At 44.0% G+C, this 15,785-nt stretch overlaps 1 protein-coding gene across 4 annotated transcripts in view; it reads left to right on the top strand.

Annotated features, from left to right (window-relative positions):
• The window catches only part of LOC124013754 (synaptotagmin-1-like), a 282,762-nt gene that overhangs the window by 61,890 nt on the left and 205,087 nt on the right, over positions 1-15,785 (top strand). Inside the window, exon 1 of one of the 4 annotated variants that reach the window (XM_046328252.1) lies at positions 15,469-15,563. The exons of the other annotated variants lie outside the window; for them this stretch is intronic. The gene's annotated coding sequence lies outside the window, so the exon portion shown is untranslated. Of the gene's footprint in view, positions 1-15,468; positions 15,564-15,785 lie in introns of those variants that run through there. 4 annotated transcript variants of the gene reach the window in all.

The following is a 15,785-nucleotide window of genomic DNA, read 5'->3' as shown; positions in this document are numbered from 1 at the left end:
GTTGAGGAGTGGACTGACTCCTTCTCTTCTCATCCTCCTCATCATCACTGTGATCCTCCTCCAGCCTGTTGGGCCAATTTAATCCCCAGCCCTCTGGTGCCAGCTGCATTCTGTCCATGCCTGCGTCAAATTAACCAGATTAAAACATCCTAATCTACGGGGCTCGAGGATGATGCGGTCGGTACGTGTGTCCCTGCCTCCAAGAGGACTTGGGCCAATCCATCTCATTACTGAGAGCATGCCATAAATAAGAATGGAAGTTAATAAGGAAGGCATGGTTGTCGTAGACAGCTGCTATTGATGAGGCATTACCTTAATGCAAAGTCATGCCTCTGAAATTAAGGAACTGAACATGTTTTGAATACCTGAGACAGTTTTTCCACATCCCGATTTTGTATGAAAATTCACTCAAAACAACTGGTGTCTGGAATGGTGATATGGTTGAAATGGTTCTATAAATACTTGCTTTTGACAGGATTTAAAAAAAAAAAACATTTATTAGGGAGTGGGGTCAGAGCTTGTCATGGCAAGAACACACTTTCCTAATTTCAAAAGTTTATGTGAAGTAGCTTATTTTCCCCAATATCCCTCAGTCTATTGTGTCATATCAGCAATCTCCCACATTCTCCTCCTCTTCGTATAAGCGATGAATTGTAAAAATCATTTCTGCCAGTAAAATAGCAGAGATATTGTGAACGAATGAATCAACTGCACTGGGCATCTAAATGCCAAAGCGCTTCTCAAGCGGTGCCAAGCTGAACTATCACTTCGTATATTCTAGATATAGGCCAATCTTACTCTTTTGAAATCCCCACTCGGTATTCAGCTGCCTCTTCATAGGACCATGGCCTTATGCCGTGCAGTTAGTTCTTGTGTGGACTGACTCCAACGGAGGCTGCTAAAGGGGAGGACGGCTCATAATAATGGCTGGAACGGAGCGAATGGAATTGCACCAAACACAGATATGTGTTTGACATAGTTGGGACCATTCCACCTATTCCCACTCCAGCCATTACCACAAGCCCATCCTCCCCAATTAAGGTGCCACCAACCTCCTGTGACTGACTCCGTGGAGGAGTAACAGCTTTCCGTTACCTTCGTTCTCGTCCTCTTACCACAGTAATCAGATGGATCGTCTGTCTGTGGCATCGTGAACGTGCTGTTCTTATGTAGGTGCTGTGCTCTATAGAATACGACACTACGCTTTCCCAACTGTTGACAAAGTCGTAGCGTGACAACAACTAAGAGACGACTAAATGATTGCTGATAGATCCAACATACGTATGATCTCATTCATCTCATTTCAAGTGAACAAATATACAACTAATTATGTTTAACGTCTGGATGCAATCCATATCTGAATGGCTTAATTTGTCTAATTTGCTGTTAATTTAGCTTTCCACCATACGTAGTGGTGAACTCCTGAGGCAAAGACTCAATCTGGGTGAAGCCGAAGCAGGGCTGAGGTTCATACCTCATACCTCATTTCACCCCTTATCACTGTCGTACACTAACGAGTGTTGCCTAGTAACCAGTGAAGCAGCTCTCGTGAAGTTAGCTTTTCAAAGAGAGTCACGCTTGACGGGATTTGTTTTTGCTTCCCATGTGCCATCTGTATCCACATTAACATCAGAAAGGTCATCCTCTGCTTGAGAAACAATTATAGGGCATAATTACCAATCGTTTGAGATGTTTAATGGAATAACAACTCCGATGACTGTATCCATATCTGTCCAGAAGGCAGGTTAGTCATTAGGCTCTGGGCTTGCTGTAACATTCTGTACCCATCCATTGCTCCGTCTTTTACCTGCTTTGGCAACATCTGCTCTTGTTGTTGATGCTTCTTTTTATATTGAATTTGATTAGCGATTGAAGCGGAAATCAATTGAGGTTTGATGTTACATTATGACATATAGACACACATACATTTAGTATTCTAAATTCTACTCGCTTCTATGGCTGCCCTCTCAACCTAAATTACCTGAACAAATGTACAGCTCTACTTAATCCATATAAATATAACTTGCGTTGTTTCAGAGCATACGGTTGTAGTTGGATTAGCATTTCATATTCTGTCAGACAAGCCTAAATATGTCCATAGGGGCGGCCGGACAAAAGCTCTCCAGTGTGAAGAGAAGCTTGAAATGGAATTACCATTACTCAAGTCATAGCCCGTAACATCATATTATCACACATTTAAATACCCTGTATGCTCTCCCATCATGAAATAATGATTTCCATTGAGCCCTGTAGAGAGAAGGAGCCAAATATGAGTCAAATTAGAAGCGATGCAGAATGTGTCGTCCGTGATTATTCTGCAGGTGATTATCTTGCACCTGCAAAAGCCAAACAATGCTTTTTGATTGCATGAGTATCCAGCGTGTGGATTCGGAGTGCTGTCATTCAGCTCAAAATTGCTCACCCAGAGGATTCTATTGAGGTTAGGTCAACGCTGTTTGTTGCATTCCCAGCTGAATGAATGGTCAACTCTCAAACTGATGATTCATGAAACTTTAATGTGGTACCATTCCCACAAACACACCGTAAGAGCTGATGGGGGGGGGGGGGGACTAACCAAAAATGCTCTTACAATATGAACAATACAGTCCACAAACAATATACTTTTACACAACTTTACATTAGCATGCTTCATATATCAAATGCATCAATAGTCATGAGAATTTCTACCCAAATAGTTGATTACGTTCTAATAGATTGCTAATGTGGCGCAAGATGAACTAATATTAGCCAGAACAAACGGTGGAGCTAGGCTACGGCTAATAACATCATATTGCTAGCAGAACGACAATAAAACAAATATTAGTTTATTTAAAAAATGTAAGATTTGAAACAAGACCAATATTGAAAGACAGTAAATACCTTGTTCTCTTTCTATCTAGGTGTTAAGTTTGACGTTGTTTCTTGGATACTTGAATAACCTTGAGACAAGTGTATTGTCATAGTATTTACTCTATGATTCTATCTTATCTTTGTTTCTGTTGAATGAGACTGTGTTGGCTTGATGTTCAGCCTAAGTAGGTTGTGGTGAGCAGTGGTGGACACTGTGTGTGCGGCCATTTCCTCCACTCGGTTATCCAAGTCTCCAATAAATTGACCAAGACTTCACAATATCTTAAGTCTGCTTACGGTTCCTCTAGGTGCCATGACCTCCAATACCCTTGAAATTCTCTCCTGTACATCCAATATCATGGTGTTTACTGGATTCTGTACTGAACAGAAAGGCCATTGTTGGAGGTTTGCTATTCACAGGCCGGATCCTAGTTTAGCGGTCTCTGTCAAGGTCAGACCACAGGAGAGGTGGGCAAGACCGGCCAGCCTGCCAATGCTGTGTCATCATGAGGGACGTCCAACTGAATGTAATTACACTGCCTGATGATTCAAGTGCTCAGTGCTGGCTCCAGAGGTGCGCACACAGTAACCTGCTCTAAACGTAGAGATACTCTCTTTTTTATAGACCTAGTTCTTCCCAAAACGAATGCTCATACACTCCTCCTCCCACTGTGCCACCATCTCTTACATTGGTCTGCCTGTGGCAATATGGACATTTGCTGCAATTATTCTCTGTTAGATTGAACAGTGATTGATAATCTAATAGATTTTCTAATGGATCCAATGCTGTCCACTTTTCTACATGCTGATGTGAGGAGAAGGCCCGAGACAATACTTTACCTTCCGCCTCAGTTCCATCTACCTCATTAGTTCTGCTTAACTACGTTCATACGAGGCGCCCACGCTCCTTCAGTTTAGTTTTGTGGAGCTGCAATAATGTGTAAAGGTGGGCTGTCTGCTGTGATTGCTACCTGCTGGCTCTGTCAGGAGAAACCAGCTGTAGGTTTGATGTCTCAGTGCTGCATCCTCATCAGACTCTGTCCTGATCAGTCAGTATTCACTCCCCCAGCATGGCTTTAAAACAAGTCTTAAACCCCCAGTTCATAACTGAAGATATTTTAAAGGTGCTTCCTGTTCGATTTTAGATTTACTGGTAAAGGCTTTGGAGTTTTGCTTATTAGCAACAACGAAAAATCCCACCCTCCAGTATGGACAGGGGTCAGTGGACGTATAAGACTAGGAACTGAAGGATGCTGGATGACACTCATTTCTAGAATCAAAGTGACAGGCCTGTTCCATCAATGTGTGCTCTTTTAGGTCCAATCAACCAACCAGACACCAATAAAGTCCCCCAGTCTCCTTTACATTCCTGTCATCTATCCACATAGCATTTGCATACATTGATTTATGATTGTCTGTCTGTCTCACCCAGTCACCTAAGTAAATGGATAGAAATTCAATTTATTGTGAGATGTCAATTAAATTGGTTGACAAAGGGAGCTTCCAGACACAGCAATTTGGGACGCTTTCTTCTTCTCAGAGCCTGTAGCGCCATGATTATCAATGGTGTTTTGATATCAAGGGAGAGAGAGAGAGAGAGATGTTGACTGACAGGTCTGGCCAATGCTCGCGCTACCAGATCATAACTGACGGCCAGCTTCTGTGGGTAAGAGAAATACAGGGACTAAGGAAAAGAAAAAGAAAGTGTTGCAGTAGCATATAATTATCCTACCAGCTTCAATAGACTGTTGAATTGAATTTGTCCAAACTCTCTGTGGCTCGCTTTGCCTCCGTATTAATAAACGGTTGTTGTTACAGTTCTCTATTCAGCCTGCCTGGCAAACAGAGGCCATTTAACAGAGTGAAAGTAATTGGGTTATTTTCAGGCAGCAATTAGTTATTGGAGGGCAATGACTATTGTTTGCAGTGTTGGGAGGACTACCATAGTGTGTGTCCATGGAGGCTGTGTCGGTGAAGATTTAGCATTTTGGGATATTTTGAGAGGAAAGAGGGGCCATGGGATGGAAGTTCCATGTACCAGAGGCTGAAATGAACCTGACTCCGATTGGGGACAATGTCTCAGAGCCAAATTTAAAGGGCAGTCCCACTGACTTCGACATTTCCTCTGGTTTTCTCATTGAACTACTGTAGCAACAACTATCGGTCTTGAGGCCTCTTTCAGCTCCCTCCAAAACAAGTAATTATGTCAGCTAAATAAAAAGAGTCTGACTCTGTAATCACACATCTCTATGTGTAAGTATTAATAATGCATCGCTTCACACTGCGTACTAAACCAGCCCCAGACACTCTTTGTCAACAGCAGATAAACAAAAAATGTGCAAACGGCCTTGATTGCAGAGAGGATCATTTCCATCCGAAACCTGTTGAAAACGAGATCCTGGTGGGACGACGCCATCCATTATACCCACATCAAAATGAATGTTGCCCCGTGTGAAAGGGATTGGCAGAATAGAGGTTGATCATAATTGCTTAGTTCGCGAGGGCCCGGGCAGACTTCCTCTGCCAAATCTATTCTTCCAATCCAAATCTATTCCTCCAATCCAAATCTGTCTCCGATCAGCTTGTTCTCGAGGCTGCGTGGTGGGATGATGCTGCTGGCTTCAGGGAGGAGGGAAGCAATGGAAAAGACTCCATGGCTTCTCTATGGAGGAAGACTAAGATTGTCAGATTAGTGAAAGCTTGCCTCCTTTCCCAGTCAGGGGCAATGTCACCATGCCAGATATTGGCTCTGTGTTGTTACCACTAAACATTATTCCTCCCCCACTAGCCCTCTTCACTGGTTTCTATTAAATACATATTGTAAAATAAAATCTATGTCGTCTGGCCATCCATTGTGTGTTAATGTTCTCTCATAATTGCATGTGGACATGTTGCGGTGGTGTTAATAACCATTAAATGTGTAAGCCTGTGGCAGAATATGAATGGATCTGTAATGAATACTCAGGGAGAAAAAGGGTGTAGATTCACTCGCAGGGCGCGGCAGGTGTTTATCTTGCCTTTGCAGAAGCCAGGAATCGTGGTCACAGGCAGGCAATGGTCATACGCAGGTAGGCAAACAGGCAGGTGAATCAAAACTAGGACTAAAGGCTATAACTGGTTCTCACAAACGAGCTTGGAAAAGGCTTGGGAGAGTCAAAATGAACAATACCTCACAAAGGCACAAACAGAATGAACTGAACTAAATAAGGAGCTGATGAGACCAGATGAAATCAATGAACAAAAATAAAAGACAAGGCTATGTTCAAGAACACAAAGAAACAGAACACAAGGTTGACTAAGAAAAGAAATACAGAACCTTACAGGATCCTAAAGACATTGTTGCCATGAACAGCAGGATGGACAGCTGTTCCCTCCCATTACAGCCGTGTAACTTTGAGGAGAAACTGGGATAATCACTTGATATATTGGGTTTGTTTGTGCAGAGACACTAGCGTCGTATGGTACATTGGAGGAGTGTGAGGCAGTAAAGTGGTTTAATCCTAAATCATCTTAATGGAGTAATGATTTTTTATGATTTTACTAGTTGTTTACCGGCAAATGACGTGTTCGTTGTAAATAAGGTTTATTGAATGTGCATTTACACATATCTAATAATGAACTATCATTGACTTTTGGAATTGATAATAATTTCTTCGGGGGAGGTTTTCAAGCATTGGTTATTGCTTACACTTCCCCACCTTCTCCATGCCCATCAAAATCATGGTCACCAGTATAATGGCTCACAAATCCAAATGAAGTCCTACCTGCTGGGGTGGCTGGGTAGCCTAGTGGTTAGAGAGTTGGACTAGTAACCGCAAGGTTGCAAGTTCAAACCCCTGAGCTGGCAAGGTACAAATCTGTCATTCTGCCCCTGAACAGGCAGTTAACCCACTGTTCCTAGGCTAACATTGAAGATAAGAATTTGTTCTTAACTGACTTACCTAGTTAAACAAAGGTATAAAAACCTGAGTGGCCTCCCACCAGCAGTCCCATTCCCCTCCCCTCTCTGCCCAACCCCGTCCCCATGTCTTTGATGTCTGGAGTAATTAGCCATCACCTGTGAAATAGAGAGAGGAACCAAGGCACCTCCGTGCAGCACTCCATTTTTCCTGGTAATGATGATAGTTTCTTCCAGGTAACGTTCCAGCGCATTGCCTATGAAATGTGGCGAAACATGTGGCCCAGACTTCCACAGCGAGGCGGCCCGACAGGAGAGACACCAAATAAAATCCTGCAGATTTTGCTATCTCCTCCTCACAAGACTGACCTGAGAAAGGTCAAACGCAAATTATTTCGGATGTTGATTCTTCCTCACTGTGGATGAATTTGATTTGCGAGCACCATTTTGGCAAAGAGAAAATTGGGTACACAAATGATGTGCCCACAAATAGAGGCTGTTTTTATACCAAAAAAACAGCTAATAATCCAGCAATGGTACATTCCACTGTATGTAACTCATCGCTGAATGATATTGCTCCATGGTGCCTTACAGTAGTAATGCTTGTCTTGTAATGCTTGTTCTTTATGGCAGACGTACATTGTTATTAGCCCCACTTGTGTAAAGCCATCTTTACACAAAGGGGAGCAATGTAATACTTCTCCCCCATTGATTTTGTGAATCTTGTGCTGCATGCCAGAATGGCAATAAAGCCTCTACAATGTCAGTCCACACCTCTGACAAGTTTGTATATTAAATGCCTGCTATGGGATTTAGCGTAATGTAAAAATGTTAAGATGGTCCTTCATTTGTGTTGAGGGGGAGGGTTGGGAGGGTTGGGCAAGAGAGTAATTGTGAGATGTTCCGTAGGGTCCATTGGATTGTGAATAAATTGTACAACCTTGTATGAACACACAGTCCCTCACTGAGCAAAAGACAGGGGGGTTAAATAAACCACAATTTGTGAGAATGATTCCGATATCATCAGCATGATAATTGGTTTCTTCTGCTCTGCCGTGAAGAAATGCTGTTCCCTGACCATTATTCTAAAGTGCAATGAACTGAGCCATCACGGAAACAATGTAACACAGTATTTTGACCTCTTCGCATCAGACCACTGTTTAGCTAACCCCCACACACACTTCAACTCAACAGTTTAACCTACCACCTAACTGAGCTTTCAGTTGTCACTTGCTTGAGCCCGTTCAATCGATAGACCACGCCAGGCCGTGTCACATTAATGCAAGATGTCTCCATTGAGATCAAATAGGCATCTTGGCCTTTGTATGGAAAACGCTACAGAAGACATATGTGATGAACCTGCCCTATCAGGGCAGCAGAGTGGACTAGTGGTAGTGCGTCTGCTCCCTAGACAGTCACAGACAACCATGGATTGTCTCCGGTGCTGACAATTCTTGGTTCCCAGAAGGTTTCAGGTAGGTTAAGATTAACATTCCACTACCTCTTTTTTTGTCCAGTTTCTGAGTTGTCTTAGACAGCAACTCTGTTATAATCTGAACGTTAGGAACGTTCTTCCTCATCTCCTTGCAGTCCACCTCTATGACAGCGACACACCCTGCCTGGCTGCGTCTGCATTAACGTAGGATGCATTGTGGGTTGGTCATTGTCACATGCTACTTTAATGCCTGTCATAGAGCCCGGCTCGCTCTGTGCTCAGCAGCGGCAATGAATTAGAGACATGAAAAGGTGGAGTAACATTTTGTGAGGTGAGCTCAAAAGTTACATATATAACCTAGCTGGTTATCAAAGGCCAAACCAGTGGAATCAAATGGCATGAAGGGACAGAGTAGATGGGAGTTCAGGAAGTCATTATTTACCTGCAGCATTACCTCAGAGGGCAAGAGAGGACCATGAACGACATAGACAATCAACAAAATTGTGTTGAAAATGTGTTTCGAAAAGGTTCACAATAAATAATGGCGGAGTTCATTTGGCTGAGGTGTGCAATCTTGCGTAAAAGGGCAAAACTGTTGACATCAATTATGAAAGGCACAAATCTATCCATTAAATCGAGTACTTTGTCGTTTCTATTCATTTAATCCTGTTCACACTTCCACTGTGGTACTGTAGCTCTAACCCTGTCTACAGATCCTTTTCTCTCAGCTCATATTCCCCAGTTCAATGCTTCCACTGTGGTACTGTAGCTCTAACCCTGTCTACAGATCCTTTTCTCTCAGCTCATATTCCCCAGTTCAATGCTTCCACTGTGGTACTGTAGCTCTAACCCTGTCTACAGATCCTTTTCTCTCAGCTCATATTCCCCAGTTCAATGCTTCCACTGTGGTACTGTAGCTCTAACCCTGTCTACAGATCCTTTTCTCTCAGCTCATATTCCCCAGTTCAATGCTTCCACTGTGGTACTGTAGCTCTAACCCTGTCTACAGATCCTTTTCTCTCAGCTCATATTCCCCAGTTCAATGCTTCCACTGTGGTAACTGTAGCTCTAACCCTGTCTACAGATCCTTTTCTCTCAGCTCTTATTCCCCAGTTCAATGCTTCCACTGTGGTACTGTAGCTCTAACCCTGTCTACAGATCCTTTTCTCTCAGCTCATATTCCCCAGTTCAATGCTTCCACTGTGGTACTGTAGCTCTAACCCTGTCTACAGATCCTTTTCTCTCAGCTCATATTCCCCAGTTCAATGCTTCCACTGTGGTACTGTAGCTCTAACCCTGTCTACAGATCCTTTTCTCTCAGCTCATATTCCCCAGTTCAATGCTTCCACTGTGGTACTGTAGCTCTAACCCTGTCTACAGATCCTTTTCTCTCAGCTCATATTCCCCAGTTCAATGCTTCCACTGTGGTACTGTAGCTCTAACCCTGTCTACAGATCCGTTTCTCTCAGCTCATATTCCCCAGTTCAATGCTTCCACTGTGGTAACTGTAGCTCTAACCCTGTCTACAGATCCTTTTCTCTCAGCTCATATTCCCCAGTTCAATGCTTCCACTGTGGTACTGTAGCTCTAACCCTGTCTACAGATCCTTTTCTCTCAGCTCATATTCCCCAGTTCAATGCTATGCCTCCAATGGCTGAATTTGCCACATACCTCTGTCAAACTTCTGAAATACTTGGATGAAGGACCATAAAAGGTTAATAATAACATGCATTAAACCTTCTAAATGAATACTAATCTGCCTGCTCTGCAGTTACACTGTGTTGTATATAGCCAAACTTTGGCCCTATAGAAGAGGTTACCCCTGGATTTCTCTGGCTTGCTTTACTGTCAGTGTGCTCCAGAGAGTACCAGCATGCCACAGAGCCAGTTAGTCTGACAGAACCAGTCCAACTAACAGAGGGAGCCAGAGGGAAGGTACTGTATGTGTCCAGCGTAAATACCAAACTCTGATCCAGCCAATCATGGCACCCTGCAGGCATCGTCTGATTGGCTTGGCCTTGCGTCAGGGAACACTCTCTCCCCCGACGGCCATTACAGAATCCCATCATGCCCAGAGTCATTTTCTCTCTCTTGATTTCTGGTTCCAGTGAGAAACCAAGTGTGTAGGTCAAACGAATTGCTGCTTTTTACATTTAGGCAGCATTGAAATGCCTTCTGTCTGCAAGTGGGGAGGCAGGCCTGGGGAGTGGGGAGGCAGGCCTGGGGAGTGGGGAAGCAGGCCTGGGGAGTGGGGAGGCAGGTCTGGGGAGTGGGGAGGCAGGCCTGGGGAGTGGGGAGGCAGGCCTGAGGAGTGGGGAGGCAGGCCTGGGAGGCAGGCCTGGGGAGGGGAGGCAGGCCTGAGGAGTGGGGAGGCAGGCCTGAGGAGTGGGGAGGCAGGCCTGAGGAGTGGGGAGGCAGGCCTGAGGAGTGGGGAGGCAGGCCTGGGGAGTGGGGAGGCAGGCCTGGGGAGTGGGGAGGCAGGCCTGGGGAGTGGGGAGGCAGGCCTGGGGAGATGGGAGGCAGGCCTGGGGGAGTGGGGAGGCAGGCCTGGGGGAGTGGGGAGGCAGGCCTGAGGAGTGGGGAGGCAGGCCTGGGGAGTGGGGAGGCAGGCCTGAGGAGTGGGGAGGCAGGCCTGAGGAGTGGGGAGGCAGGCCTGAGGAGTGGGGAGGCAGGCCTGAGGAGTGGGGAGGCAGGCCTGAGGAGTGGGGAGGCAGGCCTGGGGAGTGGGGAGGCAGGCCTGGGGAGTGGGGAGGCAGGCCTGGGGAGTGGGGACCCTCTGCTTGATGCACAAAAGGAGTTCAACAGGGAATCAGGAGGAACAACACTTCTGCTGTTTAAATGTTAAAATGTGTTTCCCAATTGATGTTATTTTTGTAAATTGCCTCCATTTCCAATCAATTCCATGCACATTGCATCTGTAGTAGATTAGAGACCCCTTGTCGATTAGGATTTGGACTGGGGGTTGTGAGAGGGATGCAAATGGCTGATAATTTAGCCGATCATCTGATGAACCTCTGAATCCATTAGACAACTAAGCACCAGTAGATTACTGATGAAACTGAGGAAGGTCCATTAATTCCCCAAATGAAAGAGGTCTCTTCTACTAGGGGGTGACAGACTTGCTAATGACCCTCCCTCAGCACAACCATGCTGTTCGCCTATTGCTCCCCCCAACTGAAACCAAAAACTATTGAAGAGCTTCTGTTGTTGTTCGTGTCGAGTTTGTCATCCAGTTGGCTCCATAGTGAATTACATAGTGCCGTTCCAAAGAGGTGGCAAAATCTAAGCTGTTTTGCATTTGAGGGGGTAAAGCACCTTTAAAACATTAAAACGGATAGGCCATTGGGGAAGTTGTTGCCTGGTCCCCAGAAATCACACACACACACACACACACTCGGTTACGCCCTGAGCATAGAGAGCCCTTGTTTCTCTATGGTGTAGTAGGTCAGGGTGTGACGGGGGGGTGTTCTAGTTAAACATTTCTATGTTGGTGTTTTGGTTTGGTTCCCAATTAGAGGCAGCTGGTAATCGTTGCCTCTAATTGGGGATCATATTTAAGTAGCTATTTTTCCCACCTGTGTTTGTGGGATATTATTTTGTGTTTGTGCACCACGTAGTCACATTTCGTTGTTCGTTTATTGTTTTTGTTTTGCTTAAGTTTCACATCATAGTAAAGATGTGGAACTCTACGTTCGCTGCGCCTTGGTCCAGTTCTTACGACAACAGTGACACACACACACACTGATAGGACAGCTATTTTTAGACCTGGCTTGACACCCTCAAATGAGCCATATCTTGTGCTCTGCTTAGCCAGGTCCTTATTTGGAAAAGCAAAGAGTCAATGAGGCTAATCTCCCTGGGCATTTGAGCTCTATTCTGGGATGATAACTATGGGCAGCCTCCAAGGGGGAGAGCGAGCAACCTCGTGTTTATTTCCCAGCCCGTTATTTTCTCCTACGCCGGAGAATGATTTGTCTAATCTCTCATGAAATACATTTTTAGTGGAGGAACAGCGGTGGCGACTCTCAAAGCCCTCCTGCTGGCCACTCCCAAATATCATTGGCTAATTAATGGCTATTTACATCTCAGTCTCCTGGAGCAGAATGGACATCCTATGCTATTTATTCTCAGCCATATAGAATTATGACTAGAGACATGTTTTTTTGTCCTTCATCTACGTGGAAACAGATAAATAAATACAACTTTTTAAAAAAAATTGGTATTCCACCTTGGTAGTCTACTTAAGCATTCAAGTGGCAGTACTTGAGGAGGTTCTAAGGAGGAGAAACTTTTTTTTTAAAGTTCAGTAAAGTGAATCTTAAGGGGGTTTCTGAGATTGTTGGAATCTGTTTCAAATGTTAATCACCCCTAGACACCCCTGTCTAAAGAGAAGGTGCTGTCAGTGAGATTCAAAAGAAGCTTGAATATGTGCCAGGTCTCTGTCCTGTTAGATGCCATGTTTCCACCCTTCCACACTCTTCCACACACCATGGACAGCCAATTAGAGGAGATTTCTGTCCATAAGCCCCAGCTATGTCAGAGGTATGACCAGTGACAAGGTGTAATGAGACACATGGCCTTTCCCTGGTGGCATTAGTCAGCCTAAGAACAACCACAGCCACAATGACCGACCGAGTTCAACTTCTGCACACCCGGATGATCAAAGAGCCTCATTTCTGTTGAAGCACAGAATGTAATCGCTTGACACCCTCTACCAAAGGTAACAAACAACTGTTTGAGGATGGTTACCCCTCATAGCCTGTTTCTCATCAAGTGTTGGTTGTGCTCAATGGAATCCCACAGGAAAGGATGCCAATTCTTTCCCTCAGGTGGACGAGAATGGTCTTCTGCTCCGGGTCCACGGGGGCCAGTTGGGCTGCCTCATCACCCTAAACAACAAGGGGCCGTACTGAGGCCCCCCCCCCCAAAAAAAAACCTCCTTCCCACACCATCGATGGGTTATTGTGTTTCTTTACCGACGAGGATGATGCTCATGGTTTATGCATGGAGGTCTTTTCTCTTTGAAACACAGAGAGAACGAGCAGCGTGAGTGGCGCCATTGAGCCTGAGTGAATGCTTCGAGATCTGTTTATTGACATCTGGTTGATTTCTATTCCTCTCTGTAATCCGTGGCAGCCCTGGTTGTTGTTATCATCTGAACCTGGTTGAGTGGCTGGAATCCATTTTGTTGCTTTGTGTGTGCTTCATTGTGTGCCATCTGCCTCCTGCAAATGAACCCACAATGTCAATTTCTGTGTCCTTTTGTTCTGGCACGGATCACTCGCGCCCACCCTGAAATGGGAAATGGATGTGACTTACATGTTTAGGACTGAGTGAAGTTTTGAAAATAATTAAATGCATTTTATGTTAGTATCTAGTATCTAGTATTTTATAATCCATCGTTATAAGAATATGTAGCTGTATTCAACTTTGCAAAATAAAAGTGTTCCATTTTGATGCACTGAGTGCTAAACCGAGCCAAATGGAATAATGTTCTGGCTGCAACCATGCCATTAAGGGAGGAAAAATGGATTTTGTGAAAAACAACCAGACGACAAAGGGGTAGAAAGTTAATGTTCTTTTAAAAAGCCTCCCATCTGTCCATTTTTATGGCTCCGAATCTGTCAGAACTTCTAAATGAATAGGATCACCTCTATGTCAACATTGTGAAGTAAAGCCCAGTAAAATGCCTTCAGTAAGATGCTACAATGCTGCCACTTCAGCTATCAGTGGCTTTATCCATCACTTACTGAATAAGGAGTGTAATCACAGCTCTTAGTTATCACTCACTGGAGTTTGAGTCATGTGAGTGCATCATCACTAGGCTGTGAAAGGAAAATGTCACCTCCACAGGAACAGGATGGAGAGGAGAGGGGCCTGTTAAGTGGAAGTACGTTGTCCTCAATGCTTTCTAAAACCAGAACCCGAATTAATCACAAAGGTTGTTTGCTATCACGCACAGCCTTGGGCAATTCAATCACACCAGGGCGCCATTAGTGCTGTTGCCAAATTTGAAAAAAGTACAAAGATGGAAACAAGTATGAGGTCATTAGTGATGTCATACATTTTGGCATGAAGAGGATCTCTATGGTTGAACGACCTTTTCTTCAATTCACTGATCATTGTTCGTCTTTCATCAATCCACATCCAATGTAAAACCAACCCCAGTAAAATAGGTTAAAGGTCTGACAGAAGCTAAACTGGATTTATTGGCTAATAGTTGTGATATCCTGTACAGCTTCTGGTTGAAGGCCGTGGGCAAGGTGCATTTTGAGAGTACAAGCAGAACCACAGTGGCACAGTTACAACTCTATTTCCAACAGAATTGTTGACTCAGCCAAGTCATGGCACAAATGGGATCTTCCACAGAGCCAAGCTTGTTTGATCAAGTCATCTGTGACACATCACGCTGGGAAGGTCTTTGTTTAAGTCAGTGCTGTCTATTACATAACCCATTATGATGTATGCTGTTGCTTATATATGATTTGAGAAGCATGTGTAAGGCATATGAAGACCTTATGAATGCTCTATAAAGCCTTTATAAGGTAGTTATCTTGTAACAGTGTATGCATATTCGTGTGCATCTACAATGACTTTAAATGCCACTTGAAAATATTCAGAGCTCCTAAATATGTACATTTTACAGACTCTTAAAAAAGCAATACATGACTAAAATGGAAATGTATCAACTTTTCAAAACTGGCAACTTGTTTTTGCAACTGCCACGTGATAAATCTAGGGCAAGATGATGTACCTTTTGCATAATTCAATAGTAAGATGAATGAGTAGGGAGAGGAACTTTAGTCTGACAGGGTCCTTACAAGTCACCATATTTTCAACACCACTCTCTGTCAGATTAACAGGCCAGTAAAACAAAGGAGAAACCGTTCTATTTTTCATAACATACCCTAACATATACACGTGTTAATCTCACTTCATCTCCGCATTTAAATCCAGTTACTGATGTGGGAGTGCATTTCCATGTCAAATGATCTGTTCACGTCCTGAAACACCATGTCGCTGTCCATGGTGCTGAATTCAGATACGTACAGATAAGTAAGTTCGGATAAGCATACAGCCTAGTCGTCGTGAAAAACGATGTAAACAAATCGGGAGAGGCTACCTTTACTGGGATACCTCTATAAACATACAAACAACTTACTTTTGTTCATTAAGATACAGTAATAGGAGTCATACCATATAGGCTACCACATGACGAGTGCAATTACACGATTCACATGGAGAGGGAGAAAGAGAAGCACATGATCATTGGTTGAATACTATTCGGCAGTCTGTTGCCAGACGTGGGCATAGTCACTACACTAGTCTATGGATCTTGTGGCTGGATGCGAGTATCTGTTGCATCCGTGGATTTAGTAGGTGAGTAGCTCATCCTTTTGATGCGTTAGTTGAAACAAAATCTAGCAACATCGTGAGAAAATTAAATAGATATTTTGCCCATTCATTTGGAAGGAAACGTGCTTATTTGTCTAACACGTTGCTGTGTGTAGCCGCTTGATCTATGAGTGTTATTTTGTTCATGGGTAGAGCGATTATTGCATATAAATAAAAATACTATACATTCGTACATTGTCAGTAGCA

This window comes from Oncorhynchus gorbuscha, linkage group LG25, assembly GCF_021184085.1.
Source record: "Oncorhynchus gorbuscha isolate QuinsamMale2020 ecotype Even-year linkage group LG25, OgorEven_v1.0, whole genome shotgun sequence".
Lineage (NCBI taxonomy): Eukaryota > Metazoa > Chordata > Actinopteri > Salmoniformes > Salmonidae > Oncorhynchus > Oncorhynchus gorbuscha.
The sequence above is the reverse complement of the archived record's forward strand: the minus strand, read 5'-3'. Positions and strand labels throughout refer to the sequence as shown.